Source organism: Orbicella faveolata, unplaced genomic scaffold (genome assembly GCF_042242905.1).
Source record: "Orbicella faveolata isolate gen_17 unplaced genomic scaffold, um_ofav_v1 contig_46, whole genome shotgun sequence".
NCBI classification, from domain to species: domain Eukaryota; kingdom Metazoa; phylum Cnidaria; class Anthozoa; order Scleractinia; family Merulinidae; genus Orbicella; species Orbicella faveolata.
Window position 1 is genome coordinate 33,196,196 of NW_028301576.1, and position 22,444 is coordinate 33,218,639.

At 37.5% G+C, this 22,444-nt stretch overlaps 2 long non-coding RNA genes and 2 pseudogenes across 2 annotated transcripts; 2 read left to right on the top strand and 2 right to left on the bottom strand.

The window, feature by feature from the left end:
- Window positions 1–333: 333 nt before the first annotated feature.
- On the top strand, window positions 334–1,787 carry LOC149099844 (uncharacterized; annotated as a pseudogene).
- Window positions 1,788–10,060: 8,273 nt separating this feature from the next.
- On the bottom strand, window positions 10,061–11,757 carry LOC149099845 (uncharacterized; annotated as a pseudogene).
- An 837-nt stretch (window positions 11,758–12,594) lies between these two features.
- On the top strand, window positions 12,595–15,025 carry LOC149099846 (uncharacterized). The gene is made up of 2 exons (XR_016203745.1): window positions 12,595–12,832; window positions 13,711–15,025. It is a non-coding gene; the product is annotated as an uncharacterized LOC149099846 (long non-coding RNA).
- Window positions 15,026–16,080: 1,055 nt separating this feature from the next.
- LOC149099847 (uncharacterized) lies at window positions 16,081–20,225 on the bottom strand. The gene is made up of 2 exons (XR_016203746.1): window positions 20,072–20,225; window positions 16,081–16,884 (listed from the first exon to the last, which is right to left on the bottom strand). It is a non-coding gene; the product is annotated as an uncharacterized LOC149099847 (long non-coding RNA).
- Window positions 20,226–22,444: the final 2,219 nt, after the last annotated feature.

Genomic DNA, 22,444 nt, shown 5'->3' on the forward strand with positions numbered 1-22,444 from the left:
ATAGCTTTCTGATTGGTTCACTAGATCTTGGTTACCAGCCATTATACCTGCATTTGACCTTATATGGAAATGAATGCGGCAAATGTCGTTCAGCATAAAATTTTTCCTGGGAAGCCAAGTTTCGTCGACAGAAAAAAAAAATGGATGAAAAAAGCAGATTTGGTGAGCTATCCACGGAAGAAATACAAGAAATCATGGACAAGGCTGTCCCAGAAACAACAAAAAAAGCCACAAAGTTTGGGATGAGATTATTTAACGGTACATACCCATTAATTTTCAATTAAAAGTTGCAAAATTTCAAATACGACCATTGAGATTTTACGTATTCATGAAGGTTACGTAACAACAACAACAATATTTACCTTAATGTTACAGAGTGGCTTGCTAGTCCTGGTGGCACCACATTTTCAAAACCAATACAAGAAATGTCAAAAGAAGAGCTGAACGTTTGTTTGAAGTGCTTTTACACGTCAGCGAGGAAGAAAGATGGCACATATTATAAGAGTTCATCCACGAAATCCATAAGAGCCGCCATTGATCGTTTTCTTTGCTCACCGCCACACAACAAACTGTTTTCCATAATCTCTGACCCCGCTTTCACTGAGGCAAATAAAGTTTTGGACGCTTTCATGAAAGACCTAAGGAAAACGGGTAAAATAGCTGGCATCGTTCACAAAAACGCAATCTCAAAAGAGCAGGTGAAGAAACTATTTGAGAGTGGCGAACTCGGCCCAGCCGACAGTTTGAATCCTGCCCAGTTACAGAGGACGGCTTGGTTCTACCTTGGCCTCTTTTTTGGAAGACGGGGACGTGAAAACCAGTGACAGTTCACACCCGCAATGCTTTCTCTATGAAAAACTCCACAAGGGGTTGAATACTACGAACTGAACAGAAGTCAGCCTGGTTCCTTGCCGGCTACAAAAAATCACCAGGGAGGCCTCGCAGATGCTGAGGATGAATCGGATGCGAAGATATTTTCTGTCCCGGCATCTGAAAGATGTCCAGTGGAAACGCTCAAGAACTACTTGGGTCATCTCAATCCAACGTCAGATGCTCTGTTTCAGAGACCAAGAGATGGTCAAAGCAAGAAGTTCAATCCCGCAGCCGACAAAATCTGGTTTTGCAGCGCACCTCTGGGTACAACTACGCTCGACAACATGATGAAAGAGATGTCAAAGCGAGCAGGTATAGAACCACATCTCACAAACCACTGCCTGAGAGCTACATCTGTCACAGTGCTTTCCGACCATAATTGTGAGATGAGGCACATCAAGTCCATAACGGGACACAAGTCTGACCAGGCAGTTGAGTCCTACAACGAGCGGCCTTCGATGGAACAACAACAGAAGATGTCACTCGCTCTCAGTGATTTCATTGGAAATGTGTCTTCTGGTAGTGCCACTTCAGTGCAGGGGAAGGAAAACAAAATACAGCAGCAGAGCAGACCAATCCCAGACGAATTTCCCCATCAAGAGTCTGGGAGAGCAGTTCTTGTCGAAAATAATTTTTCCACCAGTTCAACCTCCGTTTCACGGCATGGCGATCAGAGAAGCTTTCCCCAGTATTTTTACAACTGTAGTGTAAATGTCCACAGTTATTACTCTTCCCGATGAGTTTGAACTTTGAGCACTTGAGGACACTGCAGTAAGGTTTTTACCAGTACAAAACAGACCGTGAAGTTTGGATTACTGTAAATTCAGTTCAACGGTAATTTGCTTCGCTTTTGATTTTTCATTCAACTGTTCGCACGGCGGTGCACTCATCATGTGATCATGAGATCATGTAGTTTTGGCACCCGGAAGTCACCTCACTTTCCGGTCGTTTCTTAAACTTAAATGAAAATTTAGCAAAACTGAAGGTTGAGAATTTAATAAAACAATTATTCCATTTGTGCTTGTTGGATATGAGATTGGTTATAGCCAACTTGGCCCTACGGGCCTCGTTGGCTATTTACCATCTCATATCCAACGCACGCTCATGGAATAATTGTTAAATATACCGAACATTTACAAAATACTTTTAGAAATATGAAAAATGACAATAAGAGAAAGTATTTACAGCAAGAGAATAAAAAATATTGCAAGGATTGCTTTGGGAACAAGCGACGTAAGTTTGCTTTGGAAAATTCGGTAATTTCATGTAATATGAAATCCAGGATTAAAGTACCACAGCATGCAATGCATCAAGGGTGAAAATGGGTCTTTAAAGCTAAGCCAACATTCCACAATATGATATTTTTGCACAGATCTTAATTTTGTTTAGTTGCTCTAGAAACTATCAAATCTAGCAACTATAAATCTAGAAACTATAAAATTTGTTTTATCAAAATTCTGTAGTCGGCAAAATGAAACATTGCACGTGGAACATATTGTAGCTGTGACACGATTCATAAACCTTGAAGCTTTCCAGTTTAGCATTATAGTTCGGAGAACCCATTCCTCTATGAATTTTTAATGACCTTCCCTGGGGTCAAGGTGATAATGGATACTATCTGGAATTATGCAGTGTGTGGTTCCAGGAAATGTCCATATTCTGCCAGAGGAGGGATTGGGAATTCCTGGGGCAGGGAGGGGTCTCAAAGGGCAAAGATGTTAAGGAAATGTATGAAGCATAATTGGAATTATCAGAGGGGTGGGGTGGGGATGTTAGGAAGCATCCCTTTAGTGGGGGAGGTATTGATAATTTACAGAACTATTTACAATAGTACTTAGAAGCAATTTACAAAATGTAACACTGAAAAAAGTCTGTATGATTTGATTTTGGTAGATTTTATTAGAAACAATTGATGTACTTACGCTTAGTGCTGGCATCTGGCCGTCAGGATCTAACAAGTTCAGCACACTGTGCTGCTGTTACTTGTACTTTGTAGGTTGTGCAATGTTAAAATTTAAATTAAAGTTTAACAAAAAGGTCAAAGTTTTTCATTCAAATTAATAGATATATTAGTTGAAGTTTTTGTTGTTTTGTGATATTAGAAATGATACATACTGGTATTCGTAGGCCTTAATACGTTGGGGGTTGATGTTCTGTTGTGGTACTGAGTTGTAGAGAAGTGTGATGGTACATTTATGAGGGTGGTAAAGGGTATTTTTGTGACCAGTGATCAGCTCTTTTTATTTCCCATGAAATGTGAAATGGCTATTTTTTTCCTTGTGAATCATGATTTCCATATAGCTGTGAACTGTGATTTTCCAAAACGCTTTGTTATTTTCCATTAAGGGTGAAGTGTCAATATATTTTTTGGTGAATTGAGAAAGGGCCCATTTTTTTGTAAAATGTGATCCTTACCTTCCCTTTACCATCTTCATTTATTTCAATAAAGGATTAATGCCAATTAACTTATCTTTTATGTCAATAAGCATTTTAATGTCAAATAAATACTTACATTCCTTGTTGAAAGTTTCAGGATTGAGTGAGTCTGTAATAAACAAAATTGTTCGTTTTTTAATGAGTGATTGCTTTTTTTTTTATTTTTTGCAAGTCAGATTAAATGATGCTGGTTGTAAACCATGAATGGTCCCTAAAAATTATGCAGTTCTTGCAAAATTTGGCTTCTGTTGGTAATGCTTGGAAAATTTTTACAAGTTAATTTGGTTTTATCACCTGGGTTGATGTGAATTGGCCACCATAAAGAGATTCAAAAGCTAGTGTTTCGAGCATTAGTCCTTTATCCGAGTGATGAAGGGCTAATGTTCAAAACATCAGCTTTCAAATCTCTTTACGGTGGCCAATTCACATTATCAACCCAGTTGATAAAACCAAATTATCTTGTTATACTCCCCACCCACGCAGCACCACAGTTTCTTTAGAAACTTACCCCCTCTATTTTTACAAGTGCTTGACAGCTTCATTAAAGAAAGTGTTTGTTGGTTGTGAGGTCAACTTTCATCAGTGTTTGTGCTTACAAACATGTGTTGGCATGGTTGCAAAGACCATTTGATTCCTTGACATACCCCTATGAAGCTGGTGGATTCACAATTATAGAAATTGTGTGAATTGCCAATGGCACTACTATAGGTGTAAGATGGCCATAAAATTTTCTTAATGTAGATTTAACAGTGTCATAAAATATGTTCAAAAGGAATACTATACAAGTTCATAATGGTTGGCTGCAGTTGTTCTCCCTCAGCTGTAACATTGAAGGAATCATTTTGCCCTTTTTGTACTTCCATCAATGATTAATCAATGCAAATTTATCTCTATTTTCCTTTAAATGACAATGAAGGTCACTGTAAGCAAATTCAATTGAGTTTTTTTGAAGTTGGAGGGTTTGTTTGACTGTTTGTATCTTGGCATTTTAATGGCTCGTAATCCTGTGTGTCTCTGTCTGTACAATTTTAAGAAAAAAATGAGTCAATTTCGGCCAAGTTTACCTCTTTGATTGTGGCTGTATTTGAGAGAGTTTCTGTGCAATACACTCAATGAATTTTGTCACTTTCTGCTACTGAATAATTTTATGTTAATAGCTGACTTAGGGTTGATCTGTATAATTGACTTCAGCCATGGTTTTAAACTTGGAAAATATTTATTATTTTCCAAGTTGTAGTGGTGGAATGATTTCACTCCATCGTTCCTTCAGTTCCTGTTAGACATTTGGAAACCTGGGGGATGACTCCCATTTGAAAAGGCAATGGATGCTTGTCGGAAAATTTGAATTTAACTCCTAAAGGAGATTAATGTGGACATTGCTTGAGCTTCATTAGACCCCTAAAAGATACCACTTAAAACAGAATAGGTTCGATTACTAGCCACTGTTCAAGAAAGGATCCTGCGTGCACTTGCAGACCCAATTTGCGTACTTGAGAGATTAGGCCTGAAAACAGAAATTAAATGAGAGCATTTTTTTATTATTTCTTTGAGTGTGCCCAAAAGGACACCCTGACAGCTATTAAAATGGTGATGTTTCATTGACAACACCCTAAGTGAGACCAGAAATTCTTGATTTGTACCTGAAACGATGAACATCCCTGACCTTTTCATATAGGAGTCCCCCTGGGTTTCGAACATCAGCCATCTAAGGCTGTTTTACAGTCACTTGCAGCATGTCAAGTTAGTTATTTTCGAGAGGTAGGAGGTATAATGGTGTTTTCATTGTAAGGACAAAACTTATATGATTCTGCCTTAGTGATTCTATTCAGGTAAAGTCTTTGTGGTTTTTCTTTCACAAACCTACCTGATATTGTGAGTCTGAGAGCAATTGATATAAACAAATAATTAATTAATTATAAAGGCTGCAGACGATTATTTTAACGCAAGAAAGGGAAAGACAAACGCTACCAGTGGTAAATGGTTTCTTGACAGAAAAAGAAACTAGTGAGACAATCTCAGATAGTGCAGAGTGTAATTTTCAGCTCTGATGCAGTAGTCACAGAGTTCCTCACCCCTGCTGTTGTCACCCATGGTAGTCAACTAGGCCTTCACTCCTTTGCAGAATATGAGCGGACAAAAACTTGATAAGACATAATCTTAGCAGCGTGTGTGTTTTTCATGTTTGTGTTTTGCTCAAAAATAACTTACAGTTACCGTTTGTCAAGATGGTTTTAAGTTTATTGTATTTTATCTTGAGTTTCATTCATTTTGTAGCATTACTTTTCATGCCAATGTTTGTAATTTGATACTTTTGTTTTCCTTGCTAATGTATACAACAAGATACCTTTGTTTCCACGAAAATATAAGAAAGATGTGTATTTTTTAACTCACTGCTGGAGATAAATGGAATAGAAAAGTTCAATATCTGCTGAAAAGTTGAAGAGGAATGATTTTGTTTTATTCAAAATGTAAATTTTCATTTCACCGATAACAAGAACTAATCTAGTTATCAAATAGTCATGTCGAATCACAGAATAGTGTGTTCTAATTCTGTTGCCAGCTCAGTTAATGTAAATAATAAAACCACATCAAACTAATACACAATGTTATCAACTAATAGCATTGAGGAGTGTTTCAACTAGAAGTATTGAAGGTAGAGATCTTTCCTTGCCTGAAGTTATCCCACATTGGTGAGCAAGTCACCTCATTGACTGATGAAATTAATTGGAGGTTTCAGTAAGTGCCATGGAGTCTGCGGCAATAATAATGAAGTTTTTTTGTCACAAAATTTACTAGTTTTACATGTAACTATCGTGGGAAAGTTTTGGCTGAATATGAACTTTGGGCTCTCTTTCATAGAAGAGGAAACAAATAAGCTGCTAAGGAGAAGCAACATGTTCCCACTCCCTATTTTAACCCTGACAAATACACAATAGTTATAAAGAGCAGACGACATTTCTTGAATCGAGCTAGGGAAGATTCCAGAATATACGCAGCCACAGTAACGTTCTTTGTACTAAAAAAGGAGAACTGACGTTACTTGAAATATAACTGCTATCCCCAGCCAAAACAAGCATGTGAATCACTCATTACAAAAAATAAAAAGGCGTGCATCTGAACTCGAGAATGGAGTTTATCACACTAACAATGCTAGAACGCATGTGTCTTACATGTTATGTTCTACCACAAAGACTTGTGTAAAGTTTGTCATCAGTCATTGGTGAACCCACCAATGACTGATGACAAACTGTTCACCAATGACTGATGACAAACTTTACCCGAGTCTTTCAGCCAATACCATCATGGTTATACTGACCAATCACATTCAACGGACCAGACTTATAACATCATCGACTGACAAACACTATTCACTCGACTCTGAAGATGACTTCCGCTCAGGTTGTCAAAACGTCAGTCAATAACAACAGTTCTTTTCAGAACTACACTCACCCAGATGATCACACTATACGAACAAAAGGTAACACTATTAGAAGTCACCAGTAGGGTTTGCACTCGCAATGCCTTGCACGGTGAGCCAGTGCCTATCGCACCGTATTACTTGTGCATCAGTTACCGAAGGGTGAAAGTATTAATCATTTACTTACATACACCAGGCTCAAGTGTTTGTTTTTACCAAACAAAATGATCTTACCATTTTTGACTACAGCACAAGGAAGACATGTACAGATACAGGTAATGTAAAATGAGTAGGCAGGCCTGAGTAAGAAACTGTTTCTTAACATTGAATTGTTTCATTTTTCAAACATCAACGACACACTCCTGAAAGGAAAAAGGCTTTATGGGCTTGTTTGAATGCTAGACTGCCCTCACATCACAAGTAGTTCCTCAATGAGCCATGCCTCATAACACCCTTCCATAATTGTTTTTCCAAGTTCAGTGACTCATAGCCACTTTGATTTACTATAGGGATTTCCCAGCCGGCCAATAAGATATGTGTACCATTGTCTCTCATATTAAAAGAAGATTGTTTAAGAATACAGCTATAGAAAATAAAACAACATTACAAAAAAATACTGCCATACATGTACATGATCAAAGATTATCGATAAGATTTATGTTTCCTATGTTTACTTGCCTTGATCTTTTTTCCAATCAAAGGAAATGTGCCACAAATAGATATATTGTATTGCAGAGTTCCCTATCCAGATTGTGCGATGGCCTGGAGCTTTTGTTCAGATTTGGACGTCTTCTAGATCTGGCGACGTGTAGATTCTCTTTCGTCCAGTTCCAAAGACTGAAAAAACTTTTTAAAGTGCCAAAAACAGCTCAAAATTAATATAAAAATTACAAGGCAGTGAAGTTCAGATTCTCATCAAACGAGGTGCATATTTGAAAACCTGAGTACACTAGTGTGCATGTTCTGGTGAATTGATGACATATCTCTGCAAATATTAATGTCGATGCACATTGGCTAATTTTTAGTAAAAAGGTGGGGTATATAACAGAGCACCAGATTCCAGGTAACCTTAATATTTCTTTCCAATGGGAAACACTGAAAGATAAGACAATAGTTACATGACGAATGAAACAACCAATAAAATAACACGTCTTTTCCAAGTGTCATTCAAAACGTTTAAAAACCAATAAGAATGAGAAAAAGGGAACACGTGACACGCCATAAATTCATATAAAACCCATACATGCAAGTGACCCAGCCCTTGTCTTTTCTGGGGGCCGTGGTGTCAGCGAAGATGGGTGAGTTTTGTTTATACGTTTTGTCCTATTTTTTGCACTGTTATCATGGAAGCTGCATTTATTAGCTCAGAAATTGTGTAGTACAGAATCAAAAAGAGAGAAAACCAAAAAATCAGCATATTTTTGCATTTTTTTAGGTATAAATTCATTCAAAATTTATCGGAAACTTACAGGTAATCAGTAGTATGTGTTTAGCTGTTCGGCAACTACTACGCTCAGTGAAACTGTGAAAAGAAATTAATTTAGCTCTTGCAGAGATAAATTTACCAGCCTATAAACTTACAGGGAGAGCTTTTGAGGAATTTTTTTATATTAGACGGAAGAAAATGTTGTTATTTTGCTTTGTTGAATCGTTTTACCGTTAGTAATGAAGACTGCTAACATGATGTATTCCGAACAAAAACTTTGTTCTTCTGTCAACGGCATTGCCTCTCTGGCATTTTTCAGACACAACAATGAATTGATTGAACTACTTAGAAGTAAATGTTAGCATACTTTATTGAGCACTTTGTTGGTTTTTTGACGCTTAAATGTTGTGTAATTCTACCAGATCTGGTCAGCTACGGCATGTTGTAATGGTGAGACTACAAACAATAGTCACTTGAACGTTGCTCCGCACTTTTCTAGAATTGGAACCGATTATCAGCTGATGATTTGTTTGTTTTTTGAAAGTAACAATATTTAATGTTTTCATTTCTTTCGCTACTTTCTCTGTTCTTTTCGATTCAATGCAATTTCCTTCATTGTTCATTGTTTAAAGAGATGCACTTATCCCGTCAATCTATTAGTTTCGCTTCCGTTTTACTTATGAACATTTTGTACCCGCACACAAACTATTATGCGCTTTTTGTCCTATATTCAGTGTTAGTGTACATGAGGCATTATACTGTGATCAGCGGTCTTTGTTCGGATACTCCTCTACATTGGGTAAAATTCTGGATGTGTGTTTGGTTCTGTTTGGTGGGCTTTGGTTTCTGACAAAAAAAACTATGTACGTCAGGAATATGGGATACGACTTGTATGTAGTTTAACTTCTTAAAATCATCTTTGACGCAAGGAAAGAGAATTTCCTAGAGTTAATACAATGGAAGCAGATAAGGATGATTTATTTATATTTTCATTTACTCTTCGTAATCTCAAATCAATACATGGCTTTAATTGAACGTAGGTTGTATAATCTAAAAAAGAAGATGTAAGCTTATCAGTTAGAAATATGCTTGTTGGTAATTTAAAGTTTTGCAATTTGCGGTTGTTTAAATTCTCATTTTACGAATTAGATAGCCACTTGCCGGTTGTGTCCTGGTGTACCGGTACACAAAGGGAATAACCATTGCACTCCTTTCTTTACAAACCTTTGTTTAGCTTTTGAACATTGTTGGGTCTTTTGTATTGGTTCTTGTGAACGGGTACACGAGGACAGAACCCACATGCCAAAACTAATTTAAACTTTAGCAAAAAGTGTGAATAAGGTTATATCATTATCGATGTTTTCAGATTGTTTTTAGAAGTAAGATTAGCCACTCTTAATTTCTACATATGATAATCCACAGTTTTTACAACTTCTCTCAATCTTCTACACGGAGATGTTTTGTTATTCTTTCAGGAATTTTAGAAAACAACTCATATATTCTGATCATCAAAATGTAAATTCTGTTTGCCCAGATCATTATTTCTCAACAGTTCACGCTAGTTCTATGTTTCTATTGACTTACTGAATCACGCATTACTATTTTCTTTGGGCCATTTTCTAAATAAAGTTAAAGAGGTATCTTAGCACAAATCAGTTTCTGTTATTTGATCATCTTGAATGTCAAAAGTGAATTGATCAACATGATATGAGCTTGGGACAAAGAAAAATTGCGAATCTCTAACAGGAATCGAATCTATGATCTCATGAATGTTACTCGGTGGGTGCTCTATTCAATGAGCTTCAACAACTCATGGAGAACAAAATCATTTAAGGTTACTCCAAACCTTTGCAGGTGCCCTCCAGAAAAAAGTCATACATGCACCTTTGTCAAGGATATTCCCACAAACTGTATATCATAGTAAATGGCTTGAGCCCAGGAGTATCAGTAGTTTGTATAGTGTGATCATCCGGGTGAGGGTAGTTCTGAAAAGAACTGTTGTTGGTGAGTGACATTTCGACAACTAGAGTGGAAGTCATCTTCAGAGTCAAATGAATAGTGTTTGTCAGTCTATGATGTTATAAGTCCGGTCTGTTCAACGTGATAGGTCAATTTAGCCATGATGGTACTGGCTGAAAGACTCATGAAAAGTTGTCATCAGTTACTGGTTGGTTTCAATCCATCTATTGTCAGTCAAATTAGTTGGTTTTTGGTCCATATATTGTTAATCAAATTTAGTCGGTCTGTTAGAAGTCCGTTGGCCGGCTTCGTTTCCGTCCTGGATAAGTCATTAGTAAGGTGCCGGTAGTTGTTGACACCAGTTAAGAGGCGTTTGTTCTAGGTTACTGTACCAGCTTTCCAGAGTCAGTTGTTGAAAATAGTTTGTATTGTAGGTTAAGCACTGAGCAGAGTCCCAGTCAATGTTGTGGTTTGTCAGTTGATGATGTACAGTAGCATGATTGTTCGCATCACCATTTCCCATGGCTCATTTGTGTTCAGTTAGTCTCGTGTTAAGGTTTCTGCCAGTCTCACCAATGTAGGAAGCTTGGCAGTTGGAGCATTTGATCTATTAACCTGCTCCCTGTCTGTTATTGGGTTCATCCCTGCCTTTAATATTGGTCACTAAATGTCATAACGTAGTTGTAGGTTTGTGGGCTACACAGATGATGTAGGGCTGTAGGATCCATGAGATGGTCTCAGAAGTGTCCTTAATGTAAGGTATCATTGATTAACTGACTAGACGGATCAAAACTGACCAACGACTGATGACAAACTTTACATTAGTCTTTCAGCCAATACAATCATGGCTAAATTGACTTATCACATTGAATGGAGCAGACTTTTTTCAGATTTCCCTCACCCAGACGATCACACTACGGAAACTATATATCAAAAGTAAGATTATGACATGTAGAAGTTGATAAAATTATATTGTTTGTTAATTGCTGTCAAATTAATCAAGTATCAAATGTAATCGTTGATGCAAAATAGCTGTGCAGTGGTTTGGAGTAACCTTAACTGAATTCATATGTGACAAGTGTCAAGCAGTACTGTGGAAGTCATTGAGTAGTGATAAGTAAATAAAGACGGTGAATTTGAAAGTTGATAATGAAATGTTAAAAGGTGAATTAATCAACATGATACCAGGGGCATAGCTAAGGGGGTGCTGGGGTACCCGTGACCCCTCCTTAAGTGATCCTTTTTTAAGCAAAGCACCTACACCAGATGGCGAAAATGACATGACAATCTGGTGAGTACACTCATTTTAACACATTGTGACCCCCCTTTGAAAAATCCTAATCTATAGATTTAGCCAGGCCTAAAAGCGGAGCTCCTCAGAATTTTAATTGGATGTTGTTAATAGTTAAAATCATCATACATTGTAGTCACCATCTGTCTTCTCATTGGCTAAAAAAAAACTACAGTTAATTCTAGGAAACAGCACAACCTACAGATTATTCACTAATCTGCTAGCAGATCAGTGAATAATCTGTAGGTTGCGCGCCCCGTGCATGATTTTCAAGAGTAACGTCAAGTTCACGGACAGCGAAGTAAGAACATGGCTTGTCGAAAATCAACTGTGTTCGGTGCGGTAATGCGTTTGTCGTTATTTTCTTTAAATCAATGTATAAGAAAACAATTATTAGATTCGGTTTTTGTGATATCCGAAATAATCAAGGGCTTGGTTAGTGTTATCAGCTTCACTTACCTCCACCTTGATTATTCCGGATATCACAAAAACCTCAGCCAATAAATTGTTTATAATCCAACTTGCATGGCATCCATGTTGGATTACATTGTAATGCAAATAAAAAAAGCTAAGCATTAAACTTAAAGGGCTATTGGGCTGAATTGTATGCACCAAATAAATCAATGTGTGAGAAGAACAGAGAAAGGGTTCTTCTGTATTGAACACATTCCTCGTGTGTGCGGCCCCACGCATGCTATACCGAAAACCGTGGGAAAGAAAGCAAAACAAGTAAGCGTGCGAGCGTGGCTGTGAGCGTGACGTGTGAGCGATGAATGGCAATGCCGCGAGCCGCTAGCAGCCGTCTTCCGATGTCCGCGCTACTAGCGGCTCGCAGCATTGTTGCTCGCACGTCATGCTCACAGTCATGAGTCATGCTCGCGCGCTTACTTGTTTTGCGTTCTTTCCCATGGATTTTCGAGGAAGAGAGAGACTGCTCGCAGTCTAGGCGATGTGATAATGAAAACGAAAATTGAACCTTAATTCATGGGCAGATTTCAGGGGAACTTAAGAGGCCACCCCTTCCCCCTCCCCAACGACTTTTTTCTATCTAGATCTCTTGAAACGTTCGTTGCACAAATTGTCCCATGTTGGGTCGCCGTTCACGTAGCCCTGCGCCTGCACTCAGCGGATTTTCCCCTTTCGAGAGGGGCCGAGGAACACTGGGAACAAGACATTAATTCGCCACTCGTGGCAAGTATATAACCCTGCAAAACACGTCGGATTTAACCATTTTGATCAGAGTTTTTAGGTTTCAAGTGATTTTTCCTCTTTATTAGGTATCGGAAAAATTAACGCTCAGTTATAAACATGTCAGATCATAAGCAACGTGTTCACGAAAGGTCTAACAAGATCCGCAACAGAAAAATTCGAAGTTGAACGCCGTGAAATGTTGACACAAGAATAGGTACTTTCTTGAAAAGATTAAGAGGTAAGCCATCTGATATTTTTCATTGTTGATAGTGGTAGGCTTTAGGGTTGATTACAATGTTACAGTGTAAGTAGGCTTATTTTGCACTAGATTTTTGATTCGGTCAGTGTAAAACGCAGACTGCGGACTGCAAACTACAGACTAAAATGTAGACTGACCATTGAGTCCTAAGCAAAAACAGGCTAACTGGAGGCTAACCTAAGTGATGTCCAGGCCAACTGGAGTGATATTCAGTCTAACCGGAGCGCGAGTCAGCTGACCGGAGCACAGTCTTTCACTGCAATTAGCCTGAATAATCATGTTTAAGACCAGCGCCTGATACTATTATTATAAAATGATATGTACTTATGAAGTCTGTAGTCTGCAGTCTGCATTTTACTCTCAGTCTGCATTTTACCCCGGTTTGCAGTCCACAGTCTGTGTTTTACACTGACGATTTTCAATTTGATTGCCAGGAAAGTGGAAGTGAAATCGGAACATCTTTGTACATTACTAAATTACATAGGCCATCAAGGAATATTCAACCGTACAGGCCCTTTCATAAAATAACCACAGAATCATTTAAATGTATAGAACAGCTAAACTGTTGGAATTTTGTAAGCAGTATCATCAGTACAGAGTGAACAATGCAGTGCATAAATTAGTATCTTTAGAACATAAAGGAAAAAGAGTTTACTCCCATATACAATGTACTTAAATGTTGGGTGTTAAAGTTCAAAATATCATAGGTAATCAAATTTCTGTAGGTCCCAGGTTAGAATCTAGTTGTAGTTTATAACAAATTAGGTGGCTATTATGTTAGTTACAGTAATTTAATGGAATAATTTTGAATAATTAATTTGTTTATTTATTTATGTCCATTTATATTCTGTTTGCAGAATGCTAAAATGGATACAATTTATTGGTTCTATTTGACAAACAAATCATACAAGAGGCATGCAGGTTGTGGTTTCACTAGATAGTACAATGGTAACCAGAGTTGTGGGAATATCATTCCAGATTTGTACTATCCTTGTCTGCAAAAGCTTATACTAAGTATGTGTTGCTTGACTAAAACAATAATAAGGCTTAATCATTCTGTAATCATTGCAGGCTCTGTTAAATTTACTTTCTAGACTGTTCTTCGTTTTTGGACTATTTGTATTTTGGCCAATGTACTATAATGTGTTGTCCCTAAAAAGGCCAACCACTGTTATAAAATTGTACAATTGAAGTGCATGGTACCTTTGCAGTTATTGGAGAGCAAACTGAGTTGCTAGTTTAACCAAAGATGATACCAAAGTTAGTGAAACCACCAAAATTTTAAATTTTTATTCATCCCTATTTATAGCTGTGTCAAATTAACCATCGCTTTACTTGAGTAACTGTAAGCGTCGGGGGATTCTTGTTTTTCAAAATCCCACAAACTATTAAAATACTGGATGTGGTTCTTGATACAAAAGGATAGCAATTATGTGGACTTTCAGTAATATATAAAGACAGAGTGTTTATCCTGGGACAAAGTGAAAACCAAAACTATACATGAATTTATAGTTCCATGACCTATGCAATACATCCTTGTTCTGTGGTTTATGTGGTTTGAGATCTCACTTGTGATTGGTTATTACACGATAAACATTCCAGGCATATTTTAGGTGTTCATGGTTTTGTGAGTTTGACTGTAATAAGTATTTCTTTAAAAAATAGTGTTTCCTGCATTTTAAGAATACATTATTGGGAAACTTTGCTTGAACCCCTAACAAGTAAGCTGTTAGTGGTATTTCTGTCTTATGTAGTTTTGACTTGCAGGAGTCACAACCAGAAAGTACAACATAAAAGATTTTCAATTGTTTACTCACATCACTCCTCTCCTATTGGCAAGCAAGCTTAAAATGCATAGGGCTGTTTGTACTTCAAGCATCAATTTTCAGGATAGTTAATTTTTCAGACATTCTGAGGTGTCACCCATTATATTTAGGACATTCATATTAAGTGGGAGAAGTTGTGTATATCCACCTGTAGATTTGATCATTGACAAAAGAGCATGCATTTTCAATGTAATGGAAATTTTGATCATGTAACAAAACTGTCTCCTGTGCTTGGTGACATTCTTATTGCCTCCTTAAGCAGAAAGACAGCATTATAATTAATCATTATATCCTTTGTTTACTCAGTTCCTAAATCTCTACCATATCTCCCCCAAAAATATCAAAAGTTAATAGATAAGTGTACCCTTGTGTAAAGTTGGAGATTTTTGTATCTAACTTGAAGATACAATTAGTGCTCTTCACTTCTGCTGGAACGGTTTGCACCATCTCGCAAAGTATAACTAAGTATAAGCAGGGTGTGGAGAAATGAAAACCCATTTTTTGGCCTATCCTCTCAGTAAGCTGTAATTATGATGTACTTGTCTAAAAGTCATTCTCGCTAGCCCCAAAAAATTTAATCTCTCACAGTACTTCTGTAGTTTGAATTTCTTCAAAGAATTTCCCAGGGAACTGCTAGGCTTTGTGCTATCAGACGTGACTTTCTTTGCAAGCTAATAAGTTCAGAAGCTAAAAGCTATTTTCTTGAGTCAAACAACTCCCTCATGTACATGTAGAAGGAGTTGAACTTGCTGTTTTCCCTTAACTTATAAGCCTTACAGGTAATACAGGTACTTAAATAATTAAGCTATTTAGTGAACTTCTAGGTTCTAATTTGTTTGAAATAAAATCAATATTGAGATGTTCATGCTAAAAAAAACATTCAATCTAGGACTCAAATCTTACCCAATCTGACCTCAAGGATAATCTTCATTTGCATGTGACATGATCATTTTCTAAAATCCAAAACTAAAGAGTCACCAGTTAAAGTTTTTATCCTCATCAGGCATAAGAGGGGTGTAAATTTATATCTTTTAACAACTTTTCACCTTAATAACTTACTTTGTCTGGAAACAAGCACATTTTGAATTTCAGAGTTATGGTGGTGCGTAACATGAAGCTACAAAAGCATTTGTCAAAAAATATTTACTTATCTCGTGGCTTTTAGCCTTTTTAAGAGTTAAAGTATTAGGAAAAGTGCTTAATATTTAGATGTTTGCTTGTTCAGTTCAGTTAATCAGCCACCTAGATATCCAAAGTAACTTCCAGATGTTTACAACATTTGCCTGCTGCAATGTTGGTGTACAATGGAGGTACACCAACATGGCAGTTTCATACTGGGCTCTGTAAATTTGCGCAAAATATTTCAACAAATATCTGAAGCTTGGGAAGATGCACAGCCTGTAGAGCTAAAACTTGGAAAGGTGTCTTCTTTATTTATCTCCTATAATATCACAATGTCTTGAATTTATCCACTGAATGGTCAATTCAAATTAATTTTTGTGTGACAGTGCAAACCAAGAATACCAGCTCTAGAACTCTGTCTACTTTTTTCCTAATTTAATTAATTAAAAGTCATTTGCTTTTATGCTTATTTAAAGTTTTCATCAGCAATGTATATGCTTTCATGGAAGGTTAGCACGGGCATCATGTTTGTCAGTACCATAGTTGTATCTTGTGTCATTGATTGTTGAGTACTGTTTGAGAAGGATCAAGAACCATTCATTTGATGTATTTCATGTGATCTGAAGAGTTCATGCAAGTCTTCTGAGTTGTCTTGCAGGTAGGATTGTCAAAGTTTAATTAGCATGTCTCTCTTACTTGGTATCTCTCTTACTTACTTTGTATAATTGCAATCAACAAATGACACTGGAAGATCTTCCTGTCTTTGCTGGGGTGATGTCATCCACTATTGCAATAGACCTATTAGGAAATTATTTCAAATATGATCCTTGCAACCTTTTCATGAAATATATGATCTTGAACATGATGACACTTCAGTCTGGACTGAAAAGAAAAGAGTAACACTTTTGCAGTGTCTATGAATTGTTTGCATTCCATCTAGTGGCTTCAACGTTCTTCTCGGTTTATGTTTATTGTCCTGGTCCAAATAATTATAGACATCTTGATCTTCCATTTAGGTCTTAAAACTGTTTGCATTCCAGTTAGTGGCTTTTCTTTTGTTGTCCTCAGTCTGCATTGAATGTGCTGGTTAAAAAAAACAAAAACAAAATATAAACAAATTGGGATATCAAGTCATCTTGGCAAACATGCATATCTGGGGTTATGCAATCCCAAGCTTCCTCTTTTTGAAAAAGTCAGTAGATCTGATCTTGTCCTTGCCTTTAGATCATGAAGGTTATGCAGTCTTCAGTGACCATGATATAATTGTGTAGTCTAGATCTAGAATAAGGATATAGTTTAGAATCACTCTGTCGTAAATGCTGTGTCCTTAGGGTTACCATGTGCCTGCATCTAAGCGATGTAGCTAATTTGACATGTAAACAACAAAAACGTGTCAGGGGATATTTTATTTTGAATTTTTTTTTTCCAAGAGTGATTTTTGTACAATCACTTCATATATTTTTTTAATCCTATTTCAAAATTGTTCTGTAGCTTTTATGTTCACTGAAATTGAATATGGCAAAATGCAGACATATTGTAATGTTTCAGCACTTTGGGTCTAGAATCTGAGTAACATATTAAATTAGCAAAAAAATTGCATTGACCTGTAGCTTTCTAAAGGTGATTTGGACACTCCCCTTAGGGGGCCTGGATAACTGGATAATTCATTTTCTTTCAAAATTCTTGGTCTCATTTGATAACCAGCTCTATAAGCTTTAATTTGATATAGGGGTTTAGGTAGCTACAGTACAGTGTGAAAGGGGAGCATTACTTCTCTTGGATGCGAAACACCTCTCAAGGTATACAGTAACCTTAAACCATGAACTTATTGCTTCTTTCCATTTTATGTGAAACAGTATATGACACAGCCACCTTTATAGCAGAGCTCCCAGGGGCCGCCACCAAGCGGAGTCCCATAACTATAGAAACAGAACCACATGCACGCATACAAGTAGAAAACCATAGAACTATTTTTTCATGGTCAACATGTCTAGCAGTGTGGATCATGGCAGGTGCGCCCAACAAAGCTGACGCCACGGAACATGGCGGCCATAGTTTAATCATACATGTATGATATTGGACATCCATGTCATGGTCAATTGACAGCTGTCAAAACAAGGTATCTGCTGACCAGTATTATGTGACCATATCACGGGCTCAGGTTAAGAGCTCATCAAGGTCACCTGTTTTTTAAAAAGTTGACTGCTGACAAAGTACTGGTTTTCTATTGGATCGTGGGCTCAAGCTAGGTTAACTTCTTGATCAGGGCAGGTTGTCCAGAAGGTATACTAATGTTTTTCACTGCTTATGTTTTATGGAGTTTGAGATTACTGAAACTCAAAACAGAAGGCCAGACATTATAAACAGAAAAAACCCCTCAAAGTTGCAAAACTCACATCAAAATCCTGGGTTAGCTTACTCGGGCTTTGAGCAACCTGGCCCAGGAGCTCCACTTTTAGGCTTGGCTAAATCTAAATATTACAATGTTTACAATTGACTCAGTGGTGGCATGAATTTGTACATGTATTTTGTAACATACTCGTGCATTGCTATTTGCCTTCATGCTGTACATCCATCAATAGTTCATTTTTTTTTCATAAAATATGCTATTAATACTGTCTACCTTTTAAAAAATACTGGAATTCTACATAGCCTTAAGACACTTCCCAAGTCACTGTAAAAAGATACGGTTAAAGGTATGACAGCTGTACAGTATTAAGAACAGCATACAGGAATATAATGAGATCCACTGCAACATTGCAACATTCACAATGAAAAACTTCCCCTGGCATTAATGGTAAAAATAACACTTTGTGGATGAATACTTACATGTGGGCTACCATTAATAATTTTATAATTCAACTTCAATAATTGATGTGTTTTTTTTTCTCCACGAAGATTGTGGACTACAGGGACTGTTAACTACTGGGTGACCCCATCAAATATACAATTTTGTAATTAAATTATGTCAAAAATTAATCAGTAAGCTATAAGTAAGTTATACCATCTACACATATTTTGCCTTCACTACATGTAGACAATTGAACACACTCAGAGGTTTTGATGCATATGTGCATTTGGTCAACCAAATCCAAGATATGTTTAATTAAGACATCAGTAAAATTACAGCTAAATGGATAAAAAATATATCCTACATGCACCAAAGTTGAACACGAAAAGCCCCCAAAAAATTGAGAAATAGGGACTGTGTATCCCCAAATGCAGTGGCACCAATGGAATCGTCTCTGTGTAGAGCTTTCTCTGCATGCAGGGTCACTGATTGATGTAGAAAAAATAGTTCATGTTCATGTGCAAAAGGGGGATATGGAGGTGCTGTTAGCAATTTACCACGTTTCAGAAGAGTGTATAGATTTACTATTTCGGAAAATTATATTCCATACTTGCTGCACCAGCAAGCCTAGTGTAATACTAATCATCCACTCGACATTTCAACAACAACAACAAAACCGAGGAAAACTACATAAACACAATATGGGTATCACTACACCGGAATCAAATGAAGGATACCAGAAATGTTACAGAAAATTCGTTTAAGATTTATTATCATTCCAGTTAAAGCCAACAAATGCATTTAGAAGCCAGAAAACGTCCAAAATCTCAAAGACTTGCGGTGTTCAAGTTGAATAATTATTTGCGCCAAAGCGTAATTTGAATATTATTTTCGCCGACGGCTTTGCAGTCCTTTTTTCGGCCGTGGCTTAACCAGGCTTTTACCAATAACCTTACAAGAAATTCAGCCAAACATTTCACTAAACCCAATAAATTAACCAAACAAAACGAGGAAGTCTCCATAATTTGTAAACGCAGTATGGACGACAACATACGAGCGTCAAAAGCTGTCAAGGGTAGCAAATCGATGGTTTTCCTTCTTCCCAAGGTAAACAGAAGAAGAAATTATAGCAGTCTACAAAGCGGCTGTCCTTACTAAAACAAAGAAAACTTCAAAACTCGGCTGGCAGTATTTACAAATACAGTTCTATTACTTTTAGACGTGAGGTTATCGGTATACGACGAAAAACAACAGAAAACTAAGCTTGTTTGTTTACAGTATGCAACTTTATATTCAACGACTCTAGTCTTATTGTTTGAAATTTATCAAATTTCTCCCAGTATGGTTCCAAATCAGATAATCAGGGAGACTTTAAAACTCCTATTGAAATATAAGCTTAACTTCTAAGCTTATCTCGCCAAAGCAACTACATAATTTTTATGGAAAACGTGAAAGTTTCTATGTAAAACAGTCGCTTACCACAATTTGGCAGTTCACTTCAGTTTGAATCCTATAGGCAGAAACTTCCAGCAAAAGTTGCGAAGACTGAACTGAACTAATCTTTTCGATAGATCAACGAATCAACTACTCTTTTCCCGCTGTGTTTTTTCCTCTAAACACAAGAAACATTTCATTTCTCTTGTTGATCACCTGATGAAATCATGTGACTTCTTGCACGGCTGCACATCTCGACGTGCGAAGTTGTGTAGTCTTCTGAGTGAGTTTTTCAGGTATTCCAGCTCTTTTCTATAGCCGTCGTTCGCTCTGCCTCACGGCATTGTTCGGTATTATTTCATATCCTTTCTCTAGCCCTAACTCGATCTAATTCACAGCACTGTTCAGTACTACCTTGCCTCCTTTCTAGCCCTGGCCCGCTCTTTCGCGATCTTCTTCGCCACTTCTTTGGCTGTCAATCATTGCTCTCTGCCGTTCTCTTTCACGTTCTGCTTCAGTTAAACCCTATCTTGAAAACGTTAGATCAACCCCTCCGATCGTTTGTCAACATAACAAATAGATATAAGTTGTTTTTTTTCCCTGACTTTTCTGAAAAATCCCGCCCAGAACAGATGGCATTCCCTAGCTTCCCCGTGAGGGCTACCGCGAGACGCCCCTCCCCTTCCCCCAGAGTCTGTACGGATGGTGTTCGCTCGCTCGTACGCTGACGTCATAACCAAATTTTCTCGGCTTGATGGGTTACCAATTTTACTTACCCATGGTGCTTCGCTGGCGCGCTTTGCACGCTGAAGCCCCGCTACAAAGAAAAAAATCTGAATCTGCAACAGGAATTGAAGCCATGAACAAACAACAACAATCTTTATTTTCCTTCATTTTAGCTTTACATGTTATTTGGTCTGTGGATAGCAAGTGCTAATATAGGTGGGCTATTTATCACCTATCCATTTAACTAGACAAATTAAATAATAATAATAATTAATTTAAGATAAAAGATATAGTTAATATGACCTCTTGAACACAAGGTGGTTGCTCTATCCACTGAACTATGAGAAGTCAGAGTGTACAGTCATTTACCTGACTTCATATGTGACAGGCGTCCTGCATACTGCTAAGATCAGCGCTGTCAAAGTCATCGTGAATAGTGATGAATAATAAAATGTGAAAGATAAATTGATCGACATGACACAAGCGTGGGACAAATAAAAAATCTGAGAGATGTGTTGAACATGAGGTGGATCGTCTATCCACTGAGGTACAAGAACTCATGGAGAGCATGTTCATTTAACTGAGTTCATATATGAGATGTTGTGCGAGGCACAGTGGCCTCAGTGTTAGTATGCTCAAATCCAAAGTGAGCAGTCTGGGTTCAAGTACTGGCCAGGGACATTGTGTTACGTTCTTGGGCAAGACACTTTACTCTAACAATGCCCTTCTTCACCCAGGTATATAAATGGGTAATAGCAGTTTAATTTGGGGGGTAGCCCTGGAGTGGAGTAGCATCCCATCCAGGGGGGAGTAGAAATACTCTTGAACAGTCAGTTTTTGCCGAGTGGCATTGTGGAAATTTGTAGCGATTAGAACCTATAAGTGTTCTGCTACAGTTATTTCAGAACTATTTGTCATCGTAACATTGCGTTATTGTGAAAACGGATGTCAGTCGTTTTGCCTACGAGTTGATTTGCCTGCATCAAAGTTGTTTCGCCTGCACGACTGAAGACGTTTCACCAACACGATCTGAGTCGATTATTAAAGTCATTTCATCTACACTTTAGTCGAAAATATTGTGTGAAGATAGATGAACATCACTGCCCAGGGAGCAGAGGAGTTGTACCTGTATTTGACTGTATTTCTAGTTAAATTCACCGTAAAATTGTAGCGCGAATCAATTTGTTGTTGAGTTAGAAAGATTTCAACAGACGCGTAAGCGGATGCATGTAAAGTAGAATCCCGATTTTTAGTGCAGAGTGCACTATTGGGATGGTTATGGGAGCTGCCTGCTGCTAAGGAACTAAGGCGCTATGGCGCTATGGCGCTATGGCGCTATGGCCCTATGGCGCTATGGCCCTATGGCGATAAGGTGTAAACTTTAATGTTTGTTTAATTAATTAATTTCGATTAATTAATTAGTCTAGAGGCAAGGAAGTAGTGGAGGTAGGGTGGGAAAGGTACATGTGTACTCTACGTAAAACACATTCCATCGCCGTCACTTAGCTTTGAACATCACAAAGTTATATATTTGTTTCAGGTAACCCCTTGCTCTCCTTGTGGTACCATTCTCCTTAGAACAAAACTAATTTGCCCTAAATGCATGCATAGATTAGTTAGCGTTCGTGGCTTCTATATTAGGTGAAGGATACATTGCATATGGAATCACACAAATGTTGAATGGTTTTCCTT